Consider the following 25650-nt stretch of genomic DNA (forward strand, 5'->3'; position numbering starts at 1 on the left):
ATTGAGAAGATAATTGTTTCACATTAAAATCACTTGATGGGGAGCTTTTGAAAAAAACAAATGCCCAATACCAGATGAGTAAAATCAACAGCCATAAGGATGGAAACCAGGAGTCAATATCTAAAAACAAAAACAAACAAACAACCCAAACAAAACTAAATCAGTTCAGTGAACAGGTAGGTTTAGTCACCTCTGGTCTATTCTGAAGAGTAGGTTGTAGCTCACATAACATGATTTTAGGCATTGGTCCTCAAATTTCAGTTGATACAAACATTGCCTATAGAGTTCCATCTCTCTGAGATTTTGATTTGTTAACTGTAGGACTGAGCCTAGCAGTATAACAAGCTTCCCAGGTGATTCTAGAAAAGGTGGTTTGCAGGTCCTTCACTGACTTAGCATTTTCTAGGAAGACCATCTCTGTCTCTTCAGATTCCACTTTATCTTGATTGTCAGATTCCTGAAATTTCATGATTAGAAATTTATTCTAAGAATTTGCTTCTGTTGGAATTTAAATTTTTCCAGAAATACGTTCTTACTCTGTTTGTACTCAGCCATCATATCCCCATCCCTGTGATGAGGTTATATAGTCTCCTATGGGTACTTTTCTACATTTTCACCTGAAAAAGCAGCACTTTTACTTTTTGATAATTTCATAACACTGTCATGAGATTGTTATATATCAGAGATATATCTTACTCATCATTATAAGTCAGCACCCAGTGTGTTATCTGGCACATAGTAGATGCTTAGTAAACACTTATTCATATCTGTCTCACCCTGTTTAGTAAGAACATGTATTATTTATCAACTCCCTCCTGAAAATAGGATTTGCTAAAAGGAAATCTGGAGAGTAATGGCAATGCTGTGTGCCTTCAGGAGAGAGGCAAGAGGGTCCACTAGGAAGAAGGACACAGAAAAGGGATGCTGGGGAGGATAGGGCGATGTTGTCTTCCTTCGAAATTTGCCTCTGATCTGACCATGTGAGACAGTCAGGGGAAGGGAGGAAGCATGCTAGCAGCCAGGTAAAGGATAATTAGTCTCAGGTCAAACCGTATCATCGGCTCCCATGGTCTCTCCCTGCAACACCACAGCCCACTGCCCACCTGCAGGCGGGGAAGGCAAGGAGGCATTATCTCTATTTCACAGACAAAGGTGGTTGATGCCCAGTGGGAATGGGATCACCCACCTGGTTTGGTATGTGATGGTGGTTATAGGGGTCTAGAACCCAAAGCTCCTTACCTGAGTAGTCCTTTTCAAGAACTTCCTGTTTCTTCTAAATTTCCACTGAACTTCGAATAATTAGGCAATTTTACATAAGCTTTTGGTTGAACAGCCATGAGATAGACTTTACTTCATGTAACTCTAATCCATCTGAGTTTACCTTTTTCTTAGTTCTTCCTTACCTCAGAGAAGTCCTTTCCATGGAACAGAAGCTTGGAGCAAGGCAGGGGAGCAATGGATTTGAAAATTAAAGGAACAATTTTGTCTTCACCCATTCTTACATCAGAGTTACTAGATGTAACTTTCAGTTTATTTCTGTTTGATTAATCTCTACACCCTCAACTAACATTCAGTAATGTACTTTTTATACATCAGGTATGTGCTGACAGCGTGAATAAATCAAACTTCATAAATGAAATATGATTTATCAAAGAATCCATATTACAGTTTCAGCCTTCTTTTCTCTCCATCTCTGATTCTTTGTCCTGGCAGAGATAGTTCGCGCTTCCCAAATATTCCCCGTGCTTCCCTTCTTTGATGGGAAACCATATGAATGGTTCCATCTAGTCTAGTGAGAGATGAGCACAAGCGATTGGTGTCGCTTCTTGTCGGGGACAATTTTGTGCTGGTGGGAACTTTCTCGTGTTCTCCCTCTCCCCAAGCGGAGGAAGGGGTGGGGTGGCAGCAGAGGAGGTGGCCAGGTGGGCCCAGGGAAACCGTGATTCCCTGAGTCACTGTGGGAAGAGAAATAAGGAGAACGGCCTCACTTGCCTCAAATAGGGATATGAGTGAGAAATCATCACTGCCGTGTTAACCATAGAGGTTTCAGGATTTATTTGCCAGTATGGTAGGACCTAGTCTATCCTGATGTAGGGGAGCAAAACTTCCCACACCAAAATATCTCTTTGGCATGTGGAATATTTCGAGCTGAAAAAAATCAAGACCCAAAAGAGGAAGAAACCTTGACTTTCCCCCAACCTGCCTAAAAAATGTAGATAGAGGATCTGTTTCAGAACAGGAGGCTTCATCAGTGATCGGTAGAGTTTGAACTACTTGTGTAGACAGGGAAGAACCTAGCAAAGTCTGTCTGTTAAAATTCTTCTCCGTGTCCGTTGTCTCTGCATGGCCCAGAGAACATTTGTTTACCAAACATTTGCTTTTCCATCTCCAAGTCAGCTGCCTCCCTCCCCTTTGAAGTCCCAAACCACTACCCCCAACATCCTCTTTTGTCTTTAACTGAAGATGGTATTTAAGGCGATGGCTTCAGCCATTTTGGTGAGTTAATCGGTTTTCCTGGTCTCTCCCATGGAGACATGTTATTAAACTTCTGTTTGATTTTCTCCTGTTAATCTGTCTCATGTCAATTTAATTCTTGGACCAGCCAGAAGAATCTAGAAGAGTAGAGGAAAATTTCTTCCTCCCCAACACCGAGTAATAAATACTTCCCTTTCTCTTTATGAATATAGTTGAGGAGAATATGACACCTGTGTTTCCCAAACTTGAGAATGTACAGAGCACTTCTCAAAGGAAAAAAGAAAAAGCCTCTTGGACCATTTTATTTAATAATTGTTTTAGGTAAGTACATACATAAAATTAAGGAAAAATTCTTATGCTTATAGCTTTTATGTAAATCTAACACTCTCCGCCCCCCAAATTAAAAATCATATAGAAAGGCTAAATCAATTCATTTTGTAATTGATAACATTTGTGTTGAAATAAAAGCATGTGCCTTATCTTAAGTAGTTGAGAAATACAATGTCAAGTTCAATTTTACGTATTATTTGTTGCTCTGTGTTGACTAAAATGACTTTTATGCAGAGAAAGCCTGGTTGCATAAGAATGCTGTAGAAAATTGCTTTAAAAACTTCAGGCCCTTCTTTGCTAGCTCAGGATAATTGGACTTTTCTCTTAGCCCAAACTCTGCCTAGAGGCAATCCTCAAATGCCTCAAATGCCTATTTCAATACTCATTCTATTACCTCAAATGCCTATTTCAGTACTCATTCTATTAGCTGTCTCATTCATTAGAGGGAAAGGTTAGTACTGCATTGTTAGTTAAACCTGCATTAAGTGGATATCTAATCCAATTATTGTTTGAATTAAGACAGAGTATTTGTTGTGTATTTGCTACTGTTTCTTGCTAATCAGCATTTTTAAGCGGTTCACAGGAATTCAGGATCCACCCAGTGAATCTGCTTGCAGTGGGTTTGTCCAGAGTGCCAGCCCAAGGCTCTTCTGAGTTAGGCATGCCCAAAAGCCTATCGTCTTTCTAGTAAAAGAGAACAAAATTACAAAATTTTCATGGATCATTATTTTGGACCTTTGAGAATATGTCCAAAGAACTAAGAGTTTATGGACTTCTAATTAGTACAATATTTGAATTTGGGCTTTTGGAATCAGACAAACCTGGATTCTAATCTTGAGGTCATCATATAACCTTGGGCAGATGACTTACCCTGACTGAGTCCCTGTTTATTTGTTGTAAAGTGGACATAATACTTATTATGAAATTTTGGGATGATTTGATGAGATATACATGTTCAACACATGGCATATGGTGTCATTAAATAAATGGAAGCCGTAATTGCTACTCCCCTGGCTTAGTTACTTTTCTTATCAGTCTGTCTGGGTGGGTCAGTCTGTTTTCTTTCATTTTGTTCTCTTATTCTATCATTCCTAAGGTGGTTTCTGAGCCTTGGAGGAAAAAAACATATCTATCTGCATAGTATTAACCTTAAAAATGATCCAGCTTTTGTTTTAGCAGCTAATCTCCTGGTCAGCTGCATTAGTCTTTGGTAGACTAGTTGAGATGGAAATTCTCTGAAAGTGTAAGATTGAAAAATATAGACAGCCTGTTTAGAAATAAGAATTATTTAATAATCAAGGGTATTATTTAGAAAATGTTTTAGGTGTCTATTTTCTCCTTATTGAAGTACAGAAATGCATATACTATATTTTTTCTCTCCATTTTTTGGGAGACATTTAGCTATCACTATGATAATCTATACTTGACATTTTCCAGTTTTGTCAGTAACTTTACTCTGTCCCAAGGAGTTCTTTACTCTGTCCCAAGGAGTTCCCAAGAAGAGCAGTCTCTGGTTTGTAAACTCTGAAACTGGCATCCATAAGTCATCCTTTGTGGGTCCTGGCCTTCACCAATGCTATGGCGCTACCCTCATGGTGTAAGGTCGGATCTTAACAAATGGCACCGCGAAACAGAGGAAAGCTTCAAGTGAGCTTTATTAGGGAGCGCTCCCGGGCGAGGTTCACTGGTCTGAGAGAAAGGGGCCAGAGAAGTCGCACCCGGGCGAGGGTTGGGCAAGATTTTATAGGGGAAGAAGGGAAAGGGGTGTGGTGAATCTGGGAGGGCGCAGGGTATTCCTTATTTGGTGGTCTTTTCGGGTATCCTGGGGGACCGTTAGTCCCGCCCCTCGAAAGGCGGGAAGGCTGGGCCGGGTTCAAAGTCCCCAGGTCAGTTCCTGGAACTCGGTGGTCCGGAGAGTTTCGGTCTGATGCAACCTGTGAATCTGATTGTGTTCCCCTGCCTCGGGCCAGTTGGCCTTACACATGGGGGTTGTAATTTCGAGCTTTTAACATATCTAAGTCCAGAAATGGGGAGGAAAAAGAAGAACTCATGAGAGAGACTCGATGTTTCCTATGATCAGTTCCTAGTTTAGACTTCTAGGAAGTTTACCCTGTATGAAGTAGCCGTTTACCCAGGAGGGTCAGCTTATTGCCTGAGTCTCTTCATTTTACTGTAGAGAATTTCAGTTAGTTGAGCAATGGAGATTCAGGAGGGCTAACCAATTTCATCTTCTAAAAAATGCCACAACTTTTGAAAATGTTAGAGGCTAACAAGCATCCATGCCTTACTGTGAACTAATTCTTTTAGGTTCCTTTCCTCTGAAAAGCTAGCTTGGCTCCCTTGTCTCTGAAGAACTTATTATTTTGATTGATGGGAAGGCAGCGAGAGAACTTTGGATCGTTGGAACACGGTCAGAGTCAAACAGACCTGGGCAGATTCCTGCATGGCGGCTGAGGGCATCTTGAGGCCAGAGGAGAGGGACACTAGTAAAGGTATAAAGAAGTGGAAGATGTCAGAAAGAAACTTTTTATCAACAATAAACTCTCTTTTAACATTTGCCTAAAGTGGTCCTTGATACCAACCAAGAAAGGAGTCATGGGAAAAGTTAGGAAAGAGAAAATTCTTTTACCTTTTTTTCAGAGACTTCTTTTTTTTTCTTTTTTTCGCGGTACACGGGCCTCTCACTGTTGTGGCCTCTCCCGTTGTGGAGCACAGGCTCCGGACGCGCAGGCTCACCGGCCGTGGCTCACGGGCGCAGCCGCTCCACGGCATGTGGGATCTTCCCGGACCGGGGCACGAACCCGTGTCCCCTGCATCAGCAGGCGGACTCTCAACCACTGTGCCACCAGGGAAGCCCCAGAGACTTCTTACATCCTGTCATAATCTTCCCTGAGAGGGGACCTTGAGCAAATCAACATCTTAACTTTGCATTCTCTCATCTGTAAAATGGGTTGAATGTTCCTGCTGTACATTTAAAAGGAAGGCTGTAGAGATGAAACGTGAAGCTGCTTTGAAAGGGCAAAATGCTATGCAAATGTGAGGAGTTACCGTATTGATGCTGGGGTAGACAACCAACCACATGGAAACTAGCTCATTCTCTCTCGTCACTAGCAAGGAATTCTGGGAGGTGCATATTGCATTGGCATGACTGCAGGAGAAACTGCTTTCTTCCTGTTCAGTCTTGTCTTCACCTGTGAAGTGGAACCTTTTTATGGACAGCCGTTAGTTTCTCTTCAAGGAGTGAAAAAATAGAGCTGAGTCTCTGCTAACGTTTTTCCCTTTGATTTTTTTTATCCTTTGTAAAAGGGATACCTTTTGAGTCCCTTTCAAGTTTCTCCCAGGTCCTGCTGAGCCCTGAGTATACTTTCCGAGCAAATCAAACCTGATTGTTGAGACTTGAAAGCCTCTGTAGGCTGAGCTGAGGATTACCTGGGGCACAGCAGCATGACTCCTCTGCAGGTGTTGATGGACACAGGATCGTGTGATGCTTTAGGCTGGAGCACATGTCCTGTGATGGAGGGGGGCCTCTGCGTTCTATTCCTGACTCTAGTATTGCTTGCTGTTGTGATATCAGGCAGGCATCTTTTCCTGCTACTTGTCTTTCCTCATCTGCAAAATGGGAACAATATCTGTGCCTTCATCAGACAGGGTATTAAATGAATGAGGTGAAATGACTCAGACCCAGTGAATACTCAGTACTGTCAGCTATTATGAGTGTCTAAGGATCCTTAACTCCTTGGTTGAGAGAGGCTGTGGCTGGAGAACTTGAGGCTGGAGACTTAGGACCCTATGGAAAATAAAAACTGAAACTAACATAAAGCATTATTGGTGTTAAATACTTTACGACAATGGGAAAATGGAACTTGACAAAGCTGATCTTGATATTAACTTCAGAAACTCATCTGCTACAAAATGGTGCCAGACCTACATTAAGATGCCAAGCCCTTGTGTTGGCAGCTCTGTACCTACTTGACTTTCTGGGATAATTTGGGATGGATTTTCTATTGTTGTGTTGAAATATGAGGGAGAGAGCAAAATCCTCTTAAATCTAGATACTCCCCATTTTATGGGACAAGACAAAAGGATGCATGAGATGTCAACATTGGAGTAGTCGACTGTCAAGGGTTTAAGACTTTCAAATAATCTTTATTTCCACTGATGCTTTGTTTTCCATATAGTACCGTGCTATCACTGCAGAAAGATGCCACTTATAAATGATGACTCTGAAAAGTTATTTGTCAAAATTCAAGTAACTGAAGCAAACACTCTTCTGCACTTGACATTTGTTTGGCTAATTTTCATTTATCTGTACAGTATAATAAAGTGAGTTGTAATCACATGTACTATATAAGCTCAGAATACATTTTATCCTTTTATCCCAGAGCCTGTTTTTTGACTTTTGTGTGAAAGGAAAGAGTTTATTCTATTTTCTGGGGTGCTATCTCCATCCCTAGAATCTTCCTGAACTGTGGCTAGAATTAGGCTTTCATCGTACTTCCCAAGTGTTGTTACCACTCTTGGAATGAAGATGAAGGATTCCCGTGATCCTCTCCTTTGCCCGATGCTTCCTCACTAGCAGAGGGCTAGCAGAAGGAGGCAGGGTCGGGGGCAGGTCCATTCTAGGGTGTGGCTTCTCTCAGCACCCCCGCTCTCTTTCAAGTAAAGTGGATTATGGCTCCAGAATTTTCTTAGATTGTACAGAGACTGGTTCCTTCTCCTTGGGACTGTTCCCCCAGTGTCATACCAAGACTTGGAGAGCCTCTCTCCTTCTAACCAAGGCTTAATCGACCCCGGGAATTCTGGGGCCTGTCTTTCTTTCTTTTTTTTTTTTTTGTTTACAGTATTCTTTTATTTTTATTATTTATTTAACATCTTTATTGGAGTATAATTGCTTTACGATGTGTGTTAGTTTCTGCTGTATGACAAAGTGAATCAGCTATACATATACATATATCCCCATATCTCCTCCCTCTTGCGTCTCCCTCCCACCCTCCCTATCCCACCCCTCTAGGTGGTCACAAAGCACCAAGCTGATCTCCCTGTGCTATGCGGCTGCTTCCCACCAGCTATCTGTCTTTCTTTAAATCATATCCAAGTAGGGCTCTTCTCCCCCTCACATTTCTCATAAAGAGACTTCTTCCCCATTGTGTATAAACAGGGAGTTTGAGTGAACACTTTGGATTTCCCCCACTCCATTTTCTCCTCCCCGAGAGTTGAGGTCGTTAATTGCGTTGCTGAGAGGCTGCCATCCACGGGGCTATATGAAAGGTCATTGCTCAGTGTGGCCTGGTGCCTCTGCCTGTGTCCAGAGCCGGTGGGTACACGTACTTCCTGTCTCCACGTGTTCATCAGACTAAACAAGATGTTCACTCTAGACTTTTGCATCTCTGCCTACTACTGGGCCATGTGTTAGGATAGGTTCTCTAGACTGTTCTTACAGACAGGTCCCAAGGACTAGATTTGAAGTTGGAGAAGGAAGCTGGCTCTCCCCACAAGCTTTATCAGGCAACCCAGTCTTTGGGGCTGATTCAGCATTTGTTTGGATATTAATAAAACGAATGCCTTGGCATCCCCTTTCACTTACGATCCTTGAGTAGATTGGCTCAGTTGCTGAGAACCCCGGAGGGAAGAGGAGCGAGACTTAGGCCATGACCACAAATCCTCTCGCGAGATCTGAACCTAGGGTAGCGTTGTTTCCACCTCCTCAGCTGCTCTAACCTCCAGCCAGGTATGGACCTTGCCCCTCCTTCTCTCTGCCCAGGCAGGCTTTGTGTAAAGAAGCTTTGTTTTTGTTCCAAAAGGATGGCCTTGACGATTTCCATCCCACTCTCCTAAACTTGGGTTGAGTCTATGGAGGAGCTTCTAGGAAACAGGATTGACTGGAAAGGGAGAAAAAACTAGTTTCTGGAGAAAGGGATTTCCCTACAGGCCTGTTGGGAAAAAGGTGGATACTTGTACTCATTCTGGGAAGTGGGGTTTTTCATCTGAAAATCCTAAGGCTGCCATGAGTAACATGGGGCTGACACTATGGTCACCCACTGTATATAAAATTCCAGGTAAGAAAGAAAAAAGGAAAAGGTGATGGCAGTGTTGAAGGAGAGGAGTAAGAGTCTACACAATGGGTTTTCCTTAGGATCCCACTTAAGGTACTATAGATACTGAAGGGAGATGGCAATGGAGATTCCCTAGAACAGGGGAAGCACATTGGTGACAGGTGCCCAGGTACATTGGAACCATTTGGAGGCCACTTCCTGTTGGCTTGGATAGAGAAGAAAATGGCAGCTGAAGAGATACCCTGGTGAACTCAGCCTTCATAGAGGGAGACAACTGAGCACTGGGGCCCACGGGGACAAGGGGCAGCTGGTGGGGCTGAGCTCTAGAATACAGAGCTTGCTATCTCCTCATGTGATGTATTTCCGTTTAGGTGAGTGTGGTCCAAGGTCAATCCTGTGACAGCTGCCTTCATTGAGCAGAAACTGATGGGGAACGCAGTAGGATCGGAAGGTGTGTGGTCCAGTAAGAGAAAAAGCAAAGCTTCCTCTGAGCATCCCTCTGAATGCTGAGGAGAAGGACGGCTGGGGAGAGCCATATGTATTTAAATTCTGTAAGGTTATAAGATCTGAAGTGATTGTCCTGGGAGGACAGCGTGAAATGGCTGTTGAGTCCAAACCAGGGCTATTTTTTTTTATTAAATATTAATGCCACATATTTCTGCGGGGTTCATAGAACAGATGTTAGGCCTGACATTGTGGCGATTTAATTGACTAAGAATATTCCCTGTCATTTTTATCAATGTCTGGCTTTCCAATGGTTGTTAAATAGGAAGATATAAAACACAGGAAGGGATAATTAATACTCTGTTTCCGTCCGTGGTTACCTGCTGATATGACCCCCTAGAGAAGGAGGAGCTTTCTCCTGAGTATTTTTCTTGGAGGCAGAGACAGGCTGAGCTGACCCAGTCTCTCTGCTAATTGTTCCACTGAGCCTCTAGCTGGAGAACAGCCCACCCTCTGAGCACAGTTCTTTCTTTCCTGTTGGTTTTAAGAAAATAAGCAAATTTTAAATAAGTTTTGCTTCAGTGGCCAAAACTCCTAGGGATTCTGACTTTTCCTTCTTTTTCTAAACCCTACCCTACCTCCCCAAGTCATGCTAGATTTAAAACAACAACATCAACATCAACAAACAACAAAAATCTCTTCAACAGCCAAAATCTTTGCTGAGGGACCTCTCCAAGTAGAATCCAAGGAAGTGGATAGAAGTTATTCTGAGCAAATTCACAGTGACATAAAATGTAGCTTAGGGTGATTTAGCAACAGGAAATATTTGCTAAGTAGAAAGCTCAGGGAAGAACAATTCTAAAATGATTCTTGGTCAGGTGCAGCTTATAATGGGACTATTCATAGAAAAAAAAAGTCCAAGGTCCCTTCCTCACAAAAATTACTTTAACATGGAAGAAATGTCATCACATATTTGCCCTGTAAATGCTTTGCATTTATTAAATGGCACTGGCCTGCCAGTCTCCATTACATCCTCAGGGGAGGGCAGCCCATGGTAAGAAAGGGAGAGAGGAGAAGATGTGTTGGTCTCAGCCCTGAACATTAAGTCATGGTGGTAATGATTTTAGAAGAAATGAGGCAAATTTGGGCTAAACGAAAACCTGCGATGTGGCTTGGGAATTACCCCTATGGGCTTGGGAAAGGACTAACCATTACATTGCCCATGCCTGTGGGGCTGTATTTGCCCTCTGCTTGGGGGATTTGCTCGCTGTCTCAAAGGGACGGGCCAGGCCCACCTGTCTGCTTCCAAAATTCCCTTGTCCTCTCATCATCAAATCAAGTTGGCACATGTCATGGGCTGAGGGGCATTGAGGCCCAAGATGTAGAAGTGGAAGTTCTGTTGGAAGTAATTTATAGGATGCAGAGAGAAGAGACACTGGTGTGGCAGAGGGACCAGAACCCATCCTGCTGGCTAATGTGAAATGAGAAGTGATTGGGTGGGGAGTCCTTGGTTGAAATTCACCTCAGCGTATTATAGGACATGCTTCAAGGAAGCAGGGCCAGGCCCCTCTACATGGTGTAATTTAAGGGACACAAAAGCTCTGACACGTGCCCCTGCCAACATGCTACTGCACCTGCAAGTCACCCTTTTAGGGCCAGTCTTTTTTTTTTTTTAATATTTTTAAATTGACATATAGTTGATTTATAATGTTGTGTTAATTTCTGCTGTACAGCAAAGTGATTCCAATCCATATATATATATATATATATATATATATATATATTCTTTTTTTTATATTCTTTTCCATTATGGTTTATCACAGGATACTGCATAATAGTTCCCTGTACTATACAGTGGGAACTCGTTGTTTATCCATTCTATATAGAATAGTTTGCGTCTGCTAATCCCAAACTCCCAATCCTTCCCTCTCCCACCCCCCTCCCCCTTGGCAACCACATGTCTGTTCTCTATGTCTGTGAGTCTGTTTCCGTTTCATAGGTGAGTTCATTTGTATCATTTTTCTAGATTCCACATGTAAGTGATATCATATGATATTTGTCTTTCTCTTTCTGACTTACTTCACTTAGTACGATAATCTCTAGGTCCATCCTATCGCTGCAAATGGCATTATTTTGTTCTTTCTTTATTGCTGAGTAATATTCCATTGTATATGTACACCACATCTTCTTTATCCATTCATCTGTTGGTGGACATTTAGGTTGCTTCCATGTCCTGGCTATTGTGAATGGTGTTGCTATGAACGTAGGGGTGCATGTATCTTTTTGAATTATATTTTTGTCCAGATATATGTAGGGCCAGTCTTTAAAAGTAAGGCCTGACTTCTAAAGGACTCTTGGTAAAGTACCAGTGTGCTTCCTTGGATGTGACACCAATAAGCTGATGAACACACAGGATGGATCGGTTGACAACTGTCAGTCTGAGATGCCAAGAGCAGGCTCTTGCAGTGAGAAGATATAAAACTGGTAAGTTTTGACAAGAGCAGGGAGGATGGGAAAGCCCTAGGCATAGATCTGCTTTCTGAGGGCTGTCACAATGTCAAGGGCAGGTTGAAAGCACAGCAAGGGGGCACTGGCCACCAGGAATCCTCAGGAAGAAGGCTACCCAAAGGAGGATGAGAATGGTCTGAGCCTTGTCTTCTCGCTCTCTCAGCTGCCCTGGATGGAGTTATGTTGTTTCCTGCCCAGATCAGTACCACTGTATACAGTTCTTTCTTAAGGGACCCCAAGAAAACTGCTTTCTTACACCTGTTCTGTAGTTAACAGAAATGGAGCCCCTAAGCCCGGGCCCCGAAATTGTCCTAAGAAATGTTTATGACACAGGAAGTCTCAGCTCCACCCCAACTCCCCGTCCGATACTCTGATCATCAGGTCCTGCCTTTGCTGGTGAATTTCCAGCACTAGACTAAGGAGGCAGAAACACAAGGCCTGGGTGGGAAGTTAGGGGATGTTTATAGCCACAGAACCAAAATGCAGGAGGAAGCAGGTGGGCGAAATTTGCCTAGGTTGCCTCTGTGGGCATAAATCACCAGCTTTCTTTCATTTAGGCGGAGAATCCAGCATTCCTGAAACAGACCCATTTGCCCCCAGCTTTTTAAATGTGCCTTTTCACGGATTATCCTTTCAAATCTGCAAGAATTATTTTTCTTCTATTAAATATTAATGTGCCTTTCTAAGTAGAAAAAGGGGGCAGCATAGGTCTGGTACACATCTTCCCTGACACTATGTACTGCTGCTGCGGGATTGCAGCAAATGCCAACTCCCAACACATTATTAAATCAGGTCTGCACTGAGCCCAGATGTTACACTGGAGACGCACAGTGGATACAGGTTAAAACCAAACAGCGCAGGCACCCGGTTCTCTCTGGTGGGTGCTCGCCCTCCTACCCCCTCGCCCCTCCCTCCTGCCCTGCGTGGCCACCGTGCCCTTTGGCAAATTTGCCATCAGCTGGGCAGAGCTCACTCTTCCTGGAGCAGTAATCATGTGAGGGGGAGTTATTTTTGTAAGCCTGTTATTTTTTCTCCAGTGACTCTTTCTACTTGATTAGTTCAGGATCAATATGTCTGGTAGGCAGAATGTGATGCGGAGGGTGATTTTTCAGTGTCAGGAGGAGTTCTGCTCTGTGTTCAAGTGGCTCTCCTCTTCACGGTGACTCCCCCCTACACACACACACACACACACACACACACACACACACACACACAAAATCTCTGCTCTCTTCCTTATCTAAATTCTACTCACTTTTACGACCAAGATGATTCAGTCTCCTCTCTGAAGCCTGTCCTGTGATCCCTAAACCGTGACCTCCAAGGAAACTATGATGTTTCAGACAATAATTGTTACCTACTGTGGGTTCTGGTTCCCTGATAGGCTGTAAACCCTGCCACGTTCACACCCCCATTCCCAGTGCATGTGAATTCCTCCGAGGGAAGGAATTACTTCTCAAAAACATGGAGTGATGGGAAGAGCACAGGGCTTGCAGTCATAATCCTACAATCCTGTGTGTCTTTAGTAAATTATTTGATCTCTAGGAGCCTGCTTCATCCTCTGCCTCCTCAATGCCTCCATCATCACCATCATTTCCGCCACTCAGATCAGTGCTTTTCAAATTTTAACGTGTATTTGGATTACTCTAGATCTGAAGTGAGCCTGAGGTTCTGTATTTCTAACAGGCTCCCAGGCGATGTTGATGATGCTCGTCTGCTTGTCACACTTTGAGAAGCAAGGTCCTTGTGAATCTTAAATGAGATAATATATGTGAAAGTAAGTGTCTTATGAACTAAAAGTCCCTCTATCATTGCTAAACCTGAAATCACCCTCGTCTCTTTTTTTTTTTTTTTAAATTCCTACTTCAAATCCATCATCAGATCCCATTGATGGGAAGGTATCCTGAATCCAGCCATTTAGGACCCCCTCCCTCACTTCCAACCTTGGCTAAGCCGCCGTCATGTCTCGTGTCTAGAGATGATCGCGGTAGCTTCTTAATTGGTCTGCCTGCTTCTATTCCTGTCCCTTCTCCCACTCCCCTCTTGAATTCCAGTGGTCCTTTTTCCAGCCAGCAGCCAAGTGGTTCTTTTATAGTATAAATCAGATCATAAAACTCTTCTCTCTCAAACTCTTATCAATATGGCCCTGTTGTCATTTGCTGACAGCGCTCACCCCCCTTGCCTCTTGTACGTTTTCCCTCTGCAAGAACATGGCTTACTCTAGTCTGTTTCTCAGTTTTCCCATCTACGGTAGCAATCCCTTCGCTGTCTACCTCCTCATCTGGCTTTATTATGTTTTCCACGGCACCTCCTGCTACCTAACATTCTATTAAGTGTTTATCTGTGGTCTGTCTCGCTGACTCAAAATAAGCTACGTGGGGGCAGAGGGCAGTCTGACTTGTTCTGCTCCGTATCTCCAGCATCTGGAGCAGTGCTTGGCATATACTAGGGCTTCAGGTAGTTGCTGAATGAAAGCATAAATGGATTGTTCTTTCTTCATTGAATTGCTCTGTACCCCATGCTTGACAGAGTAAGTGCTTCCTAAGCGTTTGCTGAGGCAACCATTGACTGGGTTTTAAATGTGCAGTCCCTGGATGTCTGTTAGTGGGACAGTTGTTTGTTTCTGCCGTGGGTCAAGCCCACTAGTACAGGATTGATCTTCATGATTGAAAAATGTAGATCTATGAGCGAGCTGTAGAGGAAGATGTCTGTCTGGGTTTTGGGAAACGATGATTGCAGGGGTTGGAGATGAGTTGCAGTTATCTTGGCCCCTAAGGACTGTTCATCTTTACTTAATTGCTTCTTGGCCAAAATGATGCTACACACACACACACACACACACGCACACGCACACGCACACACACACACACAGCCCAAAACCAACCAGCCAAACCAAACCGAACCAAACCAAAATGAAACAACAACAAAACTTAGCCCTAAAAGGAAAAGGGCAGCTTGAGAATCTGGGTGTCTGGCAGGGTGAAAGCACTGTCTAAGGGGCTGCACACAGGGGCGGCTTCTCAAGTTGGATAATGGAATCTCTTTTTACTTCAGCTCATCTAAAATAGCACATTAATAAACTGAACCAAATGTGGTGCTACAGCTGGTTTTATTGGTCATTAACATTTACAGAGCCATGCAAAGTCATGTTTTCCAATTTTGAGATTAAAAGATTTAGCCAGCCTAATTATCGGCCTCCGAATGGGGACCGCGTCGGAGTGCAGCCAGCGGGACGGAGTCGGCTTTGTCTTCCGTGATGCCTTCCCCTTCACGGTGCATGTGAATTGAAAACAGATGCATTTATGGACCTTTGGCTGGATTTCACCCTAAAACAGGGTAGGCGCTGGCAGCTGTCCTGGAGTTTACTCTTGACTGGTCCAGCTAGGGCATTGTCTACATTTTAAGGCTGTACTTCGGGTACATACAGGAAAATGTATGTACATACAGGAAAATGGCATCCATCCTTGAAACCAGACTTCTCCTCAGCTTCTGACTGTTTTTCTCTTTTCTGGTCATCAAGGTCAAGCCACTAATTATGTTAATTAAGTGTGATGAAAACCTCCACTTGAGTGAGACTTTTGGTGGGAATGAATCAACTCATCAGAAATAATGCTAAGCAGACTGAGTGTCCTGATATTTGGTTCAAGAACTATGGCAGGTGGAGGCAAAGACAGAGAAAGAAAGTAAGTGTGAAAGGAGAGGTGAGGGGGCCAAGGAAGAAAACCAAGCAGCATTTGATCAAGACCCTCCTCCCTGAGTGTGGGACACTGAGATAAATGCTCTGGGGAGGCCAGGGCAGAAACATGAATGGCATTAGCCTTGCCTTGGTTCTTGGTGTAAGATGTGTACCATTTGGCCCCATCCAAAGGGTGGTGATTCTCTTGGTGAGGATTTTCACTTAGGGCCCAACAGGGATGTCCTGTTGACGTGACTGTGTCATTCCCCCCTCCTGCCCATCTGTGTCTCACCTGCTCTTGTCCATCCTGGGAAGCCCCCGCTGGAGGCAGTTGCCCAGAGGGAAATGTAACTACCATCGTAGAGTTGGTATAGTTCTTCCTGAGGCCAGGAACAGGATTTCTGGCTGCTGCAGCTTTGCTTGTTCCACATTGCCTAGCTCCAGTTTAGGGAATATTTCTGGACTAAAGAGGAGACATAGTCTGCTCTGTGATTACTTGATTTCGCTGTGTGAGTTTGACCAATCTGAGTTAGAGTTTCATTTTAATTAGGGCTCAAGGAGCAGGGCAGCCTAGGGGCAGGAGTTGAGATTTGAGTGATCCCTCGTTTGGCAAATGAGAGACTGGCCAAGTCTTTTGTTCTTTCTGGGCCTGAACTTCCTAAGGTGCCGAATGAAGAGAGTTTGCCCTTCAAATTGACTTACATTCTATACTTTAAGAGCAACAGTGGATAGCCATGGGTGGCTCTGAGTGTAGGGGTGGCCACGATCATCTCTATGTGCAGTAAGAAACCTGGCAGCATTACTGAAGGTAGATGGAAAGTGGGAGAGACTGAAGACAGGAAGAACATTTAAGGAACTCTTGCATAGTTCCAGACCGTGGTTTCAATTATTATTGGTTCTGACGTTTTTCTCCCAGAGCTCCTGGGCTCTAGACCAATGTCCTCCTGACCACTGATCCTTGCTTTTTAATTTCTGTCAGTTATGAGTTGAACTGTATCTTCATTCCCCATTCCCCGCCAAAATATAAGTTGTAGTCCTAACTCCAGGACCTCCGAATGTGACCTTATTTAGAGATGAGATCTTTACTGACATAATCAAATTAAAATGACGTCCTCAGGTGAGCCGTAATTCAATCCAACTGATATCCTTATAAAAGGGGGAAATCTGGACACAGGGATGACAGATGCCTAGGAAGACCGTCATGCACAGATGGATGCAGAGATCAGAATGATGTTTCTATAAGCCGAGGAACGTCAAAGTTCGCCAGCAAACCACCAGAAGCTAGGAAAGGGGCACAAACCGGGTTCTGTTTCTCAGCCCTCAGAAGGAGCCAACCCTGGTCTCAGACTTCATCTTGACCTTCAGCCTCCAGAACTGTGAGGCAATACATTTCTGTTGTATTAGCCACACAGTTTGTAGTGCTTTGTTACAGCAGCCCTAGCAAACTAATACAGTATCTTCCTGCTCCTTTGGTTTCAGACCCTTGGCTTGCTGTAACCACTAGCAATCATTAATTTTCTGATTTCAACTTGATTTCTTCTCAATCTCTCCAGAGGTATTAGTCTTTGTGCTGTATAACTTAGACTCTGCTTCCTACCTGGCTCTTCCTTGGGTCTGTCCCTAAATTTGCATGTAGGTCTCCACTAAGTCTCTGCTAGGTGTGGTGTGAGGAGGCAAAGGTGCTATAAATGGGCAGCTTTTCTAGCCACTGAGCTGTCCTTTTACATCCACTCTATGTGGCCGCCTATGGGTCTTGGGGTCTAAATCCCCCACCATGTTCTCACTAACGGTTAAAGCTGAATCAGAAGGAAAGGCCAGTGACTCAAAACTCCTCTGGTTATTTTTCTGATTTGTTTGCATATAATTCCAGCATTCTTGGTCCTGTTCCAAAATCATCCCAAATGCATTTATTCCAAAGTATGACTTTAAAGTTGGGGATCAAGTTATAATCTGGCAAAACATAAATGAAATAACATGACAACTCTGAACAATATTAAATTCTCAAATGTTGACAGTACGCACAAAAATATAAGAACTCGAAGGGACTATACGATCTATTCAAAAACCTAGTTTTCTGATGGTCATATTCCCTTGTGGTCTTCCAATGTGCACTTTCTCATTAAACTTCTTATTTAGTATGAGCACTGGAATTTGATCTTGACTATAAGATACATTGCTGTGATCATTTCTGGCCAATCTTGTTTTACTAAGTGAAGTCAAAAGAGGCACACTTTGCCATCAATCAACAGACATGCCTTGACCTTGTGCTGGGTCGCACAAGCTCTCTGCTGGAAATGTAAACATGGTCTCCATCCTGAGTGAGCCTTCCGTGTGGTTGGGAAGATAAGGCACCCAGATGCCAAGCACTTAGAGAACAATTAAATGCTAAGTGGTGTTGAACTGGCTTTAGTGCAGAAGGAGTCTGATTTCATGGAGCGGTTGAAAAGGTTTCCTGGGTAGTTTGGAACTTTATTTAGTTTAGAAACGTTAGAAAACGTTAAGATATTCCCCTTCCCTCCCCTCTCAATTTTTTCCCTTCTATCTGCCTGTATTATTGGTTGTTTGATTACAAATCAGACTCCAGAGGGGAAACACAAAATGGCCCGAGACAGAAGCTGACTGTCACCCTTGATGCTGTGATGGAAACCTTATTCACTGGAAATTTGAATAGATAACACTCAGCAGTCATAAAAATAACAGCCTCCTATAAGTCCAGGCTGTCTCTTCAGATTCCATTTTCTATACTTTAGTTATCAAAAGATCCATAATGTTCTAAGATATACATGAAACTTAAATGAGAGCATGGGGAGTTCCTTTTCTATTTTCCCAGCGGAGGAGATAGAAGACATGTTCCCAGCTTGCCATTTGCACAGATGTGTTTCTAATAAAGCACAATGAGACCTCCCATGTCCCCTTTCCCCTTCCCATTAGCCATGAGGCCATGCAGATGATGGGTGAGCTCACAGGTAGGCTAATAATGCCACCGTGTTCTTCTTCTCTCCTCACATGGAAAGGGCCTTGGTTTTTTTTTTTCCACAAAAGTGCATATTTAATTAGAAATTGGGAAAAAAAGAAGAAGGAAAAACAACTTTCTACAATATGAGACAACAGTTCTCTTTAATAGGAACCACATTTTCCCTCTAAATTATGGTACCTGAGGGTCCCTGTGCGAGGGTTGGGAGGTGATGAACGTAGGCTTTGGGAGGGTTTGGGGAGCTGTGTTGATATTTGGGCCCATCTGGGTTCATGTCTCTTGGGTTTCTTGGGATTCATGGAATATATCTGGCTACAGTGAAACATGAGAAACCCTTTAGAAAAGTGCAGTGGAAATAAATAGCAATGAATATTTATGTGCCTAGACCAAAGGTCAGAACTCTTTTTAGTTCTCAGGGCCATTAGTGGGGTTAAATAAGGTCTATGGGGATTGTAGGTTCCAGTGACGGGGCTGAAGTATAGGTCATGGGGGAAGGAACGAAGTAGATGGGTTGAAGGGAAACGAAGAGGTAGATACTTAGGAAAGAAAAGGGGATACAGGAAAAAGTGTCCACTAGGGATGAAACTAGTAGTAACCAGCAATAACTTCTGGCTCTACTTTAGGTTAAATCATTATCCTTGGTTTAAAGCAGGATTGCCATATGATTTTTAAAGGTGCTTAGACTTTCCTACAGCTTTATTCTCATGGGGTAAAGAGTTGTTTGTATAAATTACTGGGTGGGGGAGGCAGATCAGAGTTGATAGAGCCTGGGGAACTCCCTTGAGTCAAGATGCCAGGGGTGGGATGGTGGTAACTGGCACAGAGACTAACCAACTAAACCCCCAAGATTGTCCTCTCCCCCATTCACTTTGCTGCCTCCTTCTTCCTGTTATGGGGTCATGTTTGCTGGATGCAGTTGTCCATCCTGACACTGAAGGGGAAAATGATTTCTGCCTTTCCAATCATCGCTGATCACCCAGAATCTTGTTTGGAAATATTTGGAACATGTTAGACAATTAATCAAAGTAATTTTCCTCCAAAGAGAAAGCAGAAAGATTTGGAGTGACATTATTTGAAAAGTATTTGAAAAAGCTACCCAAGAAAATGTCCTTCAATACAGATTTTAGCGTAGTGCAAGGATTTCCTTTTACAAGCAAAGATAGGGGATAGGATTTTTTGTCTGTTTGTTGTTCTTGTATTTTTGTTTCAGGGTTTTTGTTTTTTTTTTAAACTCCAGGACCACTTCCTTCAACTATCCATGTATCCTTCCTTCCATCCATCCATCCATCCATCCATCCACCAGCAGACATTTGTAGGGAGTCTTCTTTGTGTCAGGAACAGAGCTAGGCACTGTGAATAGACAGATGGATGAGAAATGATTCCTGCCCTTGGGGAGCTCACAGTCCAGTGGGAGAGAGAGATGTAAACATTAATTACAATGGTGTGATGAATGCTTTAATAAAGTTCAGAGCAGGGTGCTTGGCTACCCCACAGAGCTGGAGGGCGGCGATCATCTATTTCACCTTAGCCATCTAAAGGTCTTTGATTCCTCCAAGAGTAAACTGTGAGCCCCAGACCTCAGGAGAGCTGGATTCGGTGCAGCTTTAAGAGACGTCTTGCAGGTTGCAGCTACTACTGACCCAAAGACAGTGAAGAGGCCAAGGACCATGAGATTTATTCCCAGGGCTCATGGATTTCTGAATTTATGTTGTCTTGGGTCTCTTTTCTCCCTAGAGCGTAAACATGCTCTAGTATGGGAGTGCTCCATTCCTGCTGTAGCCTGTCTCCAGTCTGCTGTTTCACTTGATTTTTTTGTCCTTATCCAAAGAATTTCACTAAAAACTGAAATGAGGTAGGGATTGAGTCCCCCACTCCATCCAAGGCCAATCAGGCAGAGCTGACGAGGGCTTAGACCATGTTGAGCAGATACTCTGCCATTTCTCTAGCTCCTGTTTTGTCATTATTTATCCAGACACCAGGCTGCAGTCAGGAAAAAGGACAGTGACAACGGGAACACGTATGTCTCTGGAAGAATGCCTTCAGGAAGAAAACAAATGCAGTCAAATGATCCCAGTGTTTTTTGTTTGTGTGGTGGTTTTGTTTTACTACTGGGAACAACAGCAAAAAAAGGAAATACGAAGTTGGGAAATCTTTTGTTGTTATTGAGGTTTGAATATTTCTAGTTTCAGAGATTTGCGTCCTAGTGGAAAAGATGTTCATTTTTATGCCAGTGAGAAGCGTTATTAATGGCGTTCGCTGTTGAGGAGAAGATCTCCAATGAAAGAAGGGACTAGTCTAGATTTGCACATCGCATGGCCTTAGAAAACATCTGAAAAACTCAGTGTAGAGAGAACATTTTCTCTAGTAGTTTAATGTTCTCCTAAAATGTAAATTTGGGTTAGTTTGGGTTGTTGAAAATTCGAGCTGCTTGACAGATATTTCTATGAATTATTTGGTTGAAATATATTATCCAGCCTTTCAGTGACCCTGAAAATATGACTTTTAACAGTTAAGACAGGAAAAAATGATCAAGACCAGCTAAAAGGAGAGGAAGATGGAACTGATAGTTTTGAAGTCATAGAGCCTAAATTTAAAGGCAAAACAGATAGAATGAGAAAAAAAAAAAAGCATGGTGATTACTTTATAAACTGCCATATTTGGGGCATTGAAGACCTAGCTTTTGGGAAGGCAGAGTTGGAATTTTCTTGGCCCTGGAGGGCAAAGATGTATGTGGAAATGTAAATTACATTTCTACACATCTGGGTGGAATGGATCAGACCCGGTGACACTTAATCTTATCCCTTTCTGCATCTTTTAAGCCCTGGACCAGAGGCCACAGCAGGTTGGACTGGCACTTTGGGGGCCTGCTTCAGGGCAGGAGCATAGGAATTAGCAAATTACACAGTCAATAGTGCCTGCATAAAGCTTTGAAACCTCCTGAAGGAAGGCACCACACAGAATAAAACCTCTGTCCCACATCTGCCTGGCTTCTTTCCCAAGGTGAGAGCACACCTCACCTGGTGCTTGGGTCACTGCTGACGCTGCCTCCCAGACCTCCCCTGCCTTCCCCATCCTCAGTCCCAGCTCGTGATTGGTCCTGCCTCGCTAGAGTCTTACCCTTCATATAAATAACTCCTGATTTTTTTAAAAAAAATTAAATCTTAGAGCCACATTAATGATTGAAGGAAATCTGTTAAGTACCCTTCCCAACTGAAACCACAGAAAGATGGAGCTGGAGCGATCTTCTGAGTGCCTAATCCTGGGACCTCACACTTTAATTAAAGTCTTTTCCTCTGACGTGTGCCAATATGCCTATTGCAGCAACTTGAGGAACATGTACAGACTCCAAGTAAAAATGGAGTCATCTCCCTCTGACCCACTCGACCATGAACCTTCATCAGATGTTATTTTCTGCATAAGCCACACCCATAGCTGCGTGCCTTTGTTTGTGTTGTTCCTCCTGCCTGGAGGGCCTTCCTTCCACTTTGTCTGGCTGGGTTGCATTGAGTTGATCTCTGTATCACAAGTTTCTATCAGAACGTTTAGTATATCACAGGTGTCCAAGTGAGAGAAAAATTTAGTGAATGTTTGATTGAATGGAAGACTTTGTGATCTTTGCCATGGGAAATCATGGATCATAAAAACACTAAATAATACTCAGTAAAATCAAACAATTCATTTTTAGGCATTGGAAGAGAAATAGCATTTAGGAAGGCAGGAGAGAAGAAATTACAGGTGGGGGTAACCATGGGATCAAAGGCATAGAAATGAAGAGGAGCATGAGTTTTGGATAAAGAGGAGATATGACTAATTAGATTGGAAGATTTATTGAAAGAAATGATAGGAAATAATATTTGGAGGGCTCATATCACTGAATTGAATCCCTTGAGAATTTCTGAAAGAGATGAAATAGGCAATGGGTAACCATTAAAAGTTCTTAAGCAGGAAATAACCTGAGGTTCAGCAGGTAGAGAGGGGAGTTAGTGGCAGCTACATTGGTGGAGAGTAGAGCTTGGCGTAAAATGGACCACTGTGAATCAGTGGGAATGGGGCAGTGGGCATGGGGATGGTTCGTCCTGGAGGAATTTTAAAGGAAGAAATGCCAGACTTGGTTCTGGATGAGTGCAGGAGAGCTAAGATTCTTTTTATTGACTTGGCACTAAGAGCATCTAAAAGTTGGAGGAAGTGTGTTATAAATAAATATACTCAGCCACAGCAATTCTCTTTTATGGTCAACTGTCAAGACCAAACTTGTGAGGGGAGACAGGTTTTGAATGATAGATGATTCTGGAGCCCTGGCCAGGCACATCTTAGCAGTTCGGACACAAACCTTTTCTTTGATGCAGAAAATGTCAGAAGTTTTTCTGCTGATTCTGGATTAAAAATGCTGTAAAATTTCCCTACCAAATTATGTATCTATCAACAGTGTGTACTTTCTCATACCTTCTCCAATCCTGCATATTATCAAACATTTTAATTTTTCTGTCAGTGATGGGTAGAAAATGGAATCTTATTTTAATCTCATTTGCATTTCATTAACGAGTGATCTTGAACACCATTTATGTATAAATTAGCCATTCATATTTCTTTTTATATATACACCTGTTATTGCCCTCTGTCTACTTTAACAATGGGATCCTTTGTCCTTTTTATTCACTTATAAAAGCCCTTTGTTTAATGACAAAATTAGGTTTTGTTCATCCAAACTGAGTTTAGAAGACTAAATTTTCATAGATTGTAAAGCTTATATGGATTACCACACTCCCCAAGCTGCAGGTATTCTGGATGTTTAGAAATCTCCAAAATCTCCCCTTCTTAATCTTCAACCCTTTCTTTCTTTTTAATATGTAAGTCTAGAGTGCTAAATTAGGAAAGTAAAAGTACCAAAAATATATCCAGAGATTTTCAAATCTGTGTGTCTCTGAATCTGCACGGAAATAGAAACTAAGGAGGTGTTTGAATGCAGTTTCAGCCTTTCCTTTGGAGCATCTAAGATCGTGCCCAGATTGAGGTAAAGGAGGAGGAATATTGAGAGATCAGATCTCTGGCAGATTTTTCCCTCTTGGTCCTCATACTCTGATCCCCTTAATGGAACTTGACAACCCCAACTGACCATTATGGCTGTTATGGGCTGAATTGTATCCCCTCAAATTCACGTGTTGAAGCCCTAAGTCCCCATACCTCAGAATGTGACTGTATTTGGAGATGGGACTTCTAAAGATGTAATTAAGGAAAACTGAGGCCATACGGGTAGGTCCTAGTTCAATATAATTGGTGTCCTTATAGGAAGAGATTAGGAGATAGACATGCAAAGAGGAAAGACCATGTGAGGACAGAGGGAGAAGGCGGCCATCTGCAAGACCATGTGAGGACAGAGGGAGAAGGCGGCCATCTGCAAGAAGAGGCCACAGAAGAAACCACCCCTGCACACACCTTGATCTGGGACTTCCAGCCTCCAGAACTGTGAGAAAGTAAATTTCTATCGTTTAAGCCATCCAGTCTGTGGTATTCAATACTTTGTTATGGCAGGCCTAGGAAACGAATACAATGCCTTACGGAAAGTACCATAACCTTCACCAACTGGCTTGGAAATCAAATTCTAACATAGGAAACCATGGACTAAAAAACACCTGCCCTGAGCTATGCGGTCTCACCCTACTCATCTCATGTCCAGCACCTCATGAATGAAGAGAAGGCCCAATTCCAAGCCATACATTTTGGGTTTATAATTTCCCCAATTTTAGAGAATGTAAAAGCCTTAGAGTTCATAGTCATAGTTAGGCATTCCTGGGCACACACCCATCTAAATGGGTTTCCTGCATTGGGCCACCAGGATTTAGATCTCATGTCTGGAACATGCCCTTGGATGGGAGATGTGATGGGCATAGAGCAGTCTAGTGGAAAGAGCACTAGAATGGGAGTCAGAGACCCAGGCCTTAGTCTTGAACCTGCCACAATGACTCAGGGAACGAAATTTACCTGTTTGGACTTAGAATACTTATGTGGGCCTCATAAGTGGTTTTCAGACCAGGGTTCCATGGAAGGGTTTTAGTAGCTCTGCAAACTTTTCGTTTGAACTTCCCCTGTAGAATACATTTTAACTGTTTTAAAATAACACACATTCAGATGTGTTTTATTTCACATTTTAATTTATCTAAGAACATCAGCGTATAAAAATACGCTGCTAGGTTAACTTATCTGGAATGAACATCAGAATAAAACCTTGCCTGTGGATGTACATATTTGATGAGGGATGTTGATATTCTGCACTGGTCTGTTTGTCTCTCTTAAATTCTGACATGACCGCTGCATGTCTCCACTGACATAAAATTGCACAAGTGCATTCATGACCACAGTACATTTGCACCTGCTCTGTTAAGGGCCAGCTCAAGCTTATTTGCATTGGTTCTCCCCATGGCTTAAGCCTCGTTTGTGCACTCACCACTGACTCTCTCGCATCTTGAAGACATCACATTAGAACTAGAATGAATGCTTCCTTTCTGACTTTACCATTAGAAACTCAAGAATTTATTAGGTGTTACTAACAATTCAACTTTGAAACAGATATTTCCTACTACTTTTCCTGTAAGCTTCTGGATGAATTTAGTTGAGCAGAAACCCAAGCTGTAAGGCAAGTTGATTTAAAACAAAACAGTACAAAACCTATTACCACTTGCAACTACTTAGCCGGATGAATCAGTATTCTCTAAGTGTTGTGCAACTGAACCAAAATAAAATAAAAATCAGATGCTAAGGACAATATGATTGTGGTTATTCTAAATTTTTACATTCATCAAATCAATCATCAGAGTTGTCAGAGGTATACTTTACATTATATATATAAAAGGTGTATATACCATATATGTATACCATATTTGAACTCATGAAATAAATATATTCTAGTGAATTTCTGCTTTTGTCTTAAACTTTAATATTCCACACGAGATTAAATTTGTATCAAGAGTAACTTTCCTGCAAGGAAAACCACTAGATCAGATGACCTCCAAGATTCCCTGTAGTCACACCCTGTAACTAACACCCTGTAATCTTCCAAGGTGAACAAGGTATAGGGAGGAGTGAGCAGGGTGCAGAGAGGGGTGAGTCAAGGCAGTGAAAGGTGGCTGGTCACCAGTCTCTGTTCAGCCTGGGGGCTTCATTCCACCTTCCATCCTTCTAAGGTATGGCATCTGGTT

This window comes from Delphinus delphis, chromosome 12, assembly GCF_949987515.2.
Source record: "Delphinus delphis chromosome 12, mDelDel1.2, whole genome shotgun sequence".
In the NCBI taxonomy this organism is placed as follows: Eukaryota; Metazoa; Chordata; class Mammalia; order Artiodactyla; family Delphinidae; genus Delphinus; species Delphinus delphis.